The sequence below is a fragment of the Manduca sexta genome, chromosome 11 (assembly GCF_014839805.1).
Source record: "Manduca sexta isolate Smith_Timp_Sample1 chromosome 11, JHU_Msex_v1.0, whole genome shotgun sequence".
NCBI classification, from domain to species: domain Eukaryota; kingdom Metazoa; phylum Arthropoda; class Insecta; order Lepidoptera; family Sphingidae; genus Manduca; species Manduca sexta.
In genome coordinates, this window is record NC_051125.1 from 12,403,003 (window position 1) to 12,406,794 (window position 3,792).

The following is a 3,792-nucleotide window of genomic DNA, read 5'->3' on the forward strand; positions in this document are numbered from 1 at the left end:
TTTCACGCAATGCTTTCCAACAACAGTGTGTCTTAAGGTTTAATAACATCTATTGAAGAGCTCATCTGCTCTTTGTACTGTCCACCATTTAAAATCCAATGTATTTTATGTCGCTATTCCTATGACTAGATAGAAGTTCCGGAAGGAAGGATGGAAGAGCCGGTAGGGGTCGACCGCACCAAACCTTCAATGTCAAATATCTGATATTCTTAGTAAAGGCCAGGTTAAAAGTACTCTGAACCGGCGAGAATGCATGAAAAAAATTATGATGGTGGAGGAAGCGAGAGAAGTATGCCAGAATTTTGTAAACTGGCAATCCATACTGTGCCTACCCCTATATGATGGAAGCGTGATACTATGTATGTATTTATATATGTAGATTGAAGTTATAGGCTACCTGTTACTTTCCAAGCCCTTTCCTTTGCTGCTCTAGATAGCTTAACATATCATGTCTGGTCATATAAATTTAAAATAATCATGGAAAACGAGTGTAACATTAAGTAATAATTTCCATTCAGCAAAAATTTTACATACTTGATATGCAAAAGCACATAGTACAGTTCTGCAATTTAAGTAATATTGACCGACAGGTCTCGGGTTCAATTCCCACACTAGTATTTGTGTTATGCTTTGGCATTGCGTTAAACGATATACTGATCTTAAAAAAAGCATTTTACAATAACATTGAAATAAAACTAGTTATCGGATTTTATCGCGGTATTATAGTTTTTTATACCTGTCGCCAGAAAAAGGCCCCTGTATAACTAAGGCCAGTTCTGCAGGACACGTTACGTTTGTAGAACAAATAGTGTGTTTACACTATTTGTTTTTTTTTTAGGATTCCATACCTTAAAAGTAACCCTTATAGGATCACTTTGTCGTTCATTCGTTTAGCTTTCAACGCCCATTTTCTCAGGAATTATTGCATAAATATTTGGCATATTTACGCTGGCAGTGATGTATTTTAAATCAGTGATGTATTTTAAATCAGAACAAAACAGTGCATTTACACTACTGCTTGACGATAGAAATAAACATTGCAGCGGTACCTACTTAGACGGTCCCACGTTCATGCGACTTATTACCAATAAACCTATATGTACATTATGTATGTAAGAACTAAGATAGTTGTTAATCGATTTACCTACATTTGTTAGCAGAGCTGAAGAAAGTTCGATTTTATACAACTGGTTTTCAATGGGTGAAACGCGTATTATAATTATTTATATGTTACCATTAAAACTGTATGTATTGAGTTGGTAAATGGACTACCGCTGGACCTAGGAGGCTATAACGTTATTTACTCGGCCATTTTTTTTATTAAGGATGTTTAAATAAATATCCATTGATTTCATTCTTCTCTTTACACGTCTGTGTTTTCATAACGTACGATGTTCATACTCTCTATAAAACCCTTCCTTTAATAACTTACTATCAATCTTAGTTACCTACATAAGGATATGAGATTTTTCACTCCAAAACCGAAATAGGACAACTGCATAATACATTATCTTTTTTCAAAAACTTGTAGAGCGCATAAATTATTTTATAATAGAGACATCTGTCGGGTATGTTTTCAACTAAATCAACTTGCGAACTGTGAGTCGTATGGACTTAGTATACTGATAATTAACTAGATGGCGCTAAATGAAACTCATTGGAAATTTGTAGTACAAATAATACGTTGCTTTAACACTATTCACTATCTGTTCAAATCATTTTTACTATTTAATATTAATATATTAAAATAGATTAATTTAATTATATTGTAAGGTAGTATGTCCGAAGAAAACCCGATGCGTAACAAGGCCTACTATTAAAGTTTTTAGCTTATTTTTGTATTCCAATATAAAAAACAAACTATAATTTATTGTTAGATCTATTATTAAATATTATACGTTGTGATATATTTCAATTTAATCAATTATTTTTTCACACTTTATCACGAAACGATTTTAGAAACACCTAACGACTATTTTTGTTTCTTTTTTAACGTCCGGTACACACTAGGTAAATAGGTATTTTGGTTGACACAATTAATATTTTAAGCCTAGTTGGAACTACCTACCTACTATCTAGTTGTATTATGTTTTGTCTGCACAGACATTATTGTGTGTGGAGCATTGTCTATGGCTGCTTCGTTGGCAAAGTTGTAATGCATACGCGTTACGAACGACTGTCGCGCTGAGGTTCTGGGTTCGAATGCCGGGTCGGGCCAAAAATAATTGGTTTACGTGCTTCGGCAAGCACGTAACGCACGTTAGTCCTGCGCGTGATCTCTCACCCGTCATATCGGACTGTCTCACCGGACTATGAGAGTGAAGCAACCGAGAGTGCACCTGTGTATTGCTCACACACTCATACGATATTAAATCTCCTGCGTTGACCGATCTCCGCTGAGAATTTGAGATTTGCCGCCGTGGCCAAAATTTTACTTGTAAGCATTCAATGTTTTATAGGTTAATTCTCATAAATAATACTGGAGTAAAAAGAGTTACATATCATTGTTAAATAATACTAAGCCTAAGTTAAATCATGGCATCCATTTTACACAGTAATACAGTCATTAACGATCGTTGCAAATCATTTAAGCGGGGCCGAATTTAGGGGCGATATTAGTGACCGAAATTAAAATTAAAAATAATCCTATATTGTACATCGTATTGCCAAGAAGAAATATATCAAAACTACCTTTGTAATGTGAAACTTACTATAATACAAACTTCGTGCCTGTAAACCTTCCACTGCAATCCTAAAGACAGTATTTATCAACCATAGCATTTTGATACCGAGTGAAGCTGAACTACCCCAAAAAACACTTCTAAATTACATTATGGACCCTAATAATAATAAAACAGTAAGCTAACTTTAAATGCATCAGTTACTCTAACTTCCCCTTTAAAAAGTATAGGTTTACGTTATACCAAGTCACCTTACAAGACAGATCCACAATTATTCGACATTATATGAACTTAGTACACTGATAATTAACTAGATGGCACTAAATCAAACTCATTGGAAATTTGTAATAAAAACAATATAACAGTTACTCTGTCTTACCCTTTGTAGATTATAGGTTTACGTTATACCAAGTCACGTTACAAGACAGATCCACAATTATTCTATATTATGGAAGGTCCATCCCACTCAAAATTATGACTAAGCCCGGCCCTGTGAGAAAGCGTCAGCCACTTTCCATGTCGTAGCACATTTTATTGGTTTAATATAAGTAAGTCCGATTTTCCACCGTACACGCCGCATTAACGTAATACGAACCAACCGCGAACGAAAGTAAGCGTGTTTGTTTTAATTTTTTTTTTTTTTTTTTATTCTCGGAATTCTCTACATAGAGTTACGACATCGGATTTTGTACGCCGATTTAGTTCTTGATGTTTATTGCGTATGCAAATTTTGCATGGTAATTTGAGTGACCCGTGTATAGTTTAGAGTTTATAGTCTATACGAATTAATGTCGTTTATAGTATAGTCTGTTGTCTATACAAATTAATGTTGTGATTTTTTTTGTAAGATCTAAGTGATCAGTATCGAATTTATTTAGATTAAGAGTTCATCAAATTAATCAACTATTTCTAGTTATGTCTTTAATTGACAGAAATCTAACAAACAAACAACATAACTCAGATTAAATCATAAGGCCTCAAAAAAACGATCTTATAGTTATCTAAATGCACATTAAATCAGACATTACGTTCTTTAAAAATAAAATTAACACATCCAAAATTCTTGATAGAGTGACCGAAAATTTTATTAAAATAATTGTCGTGGGAAGAT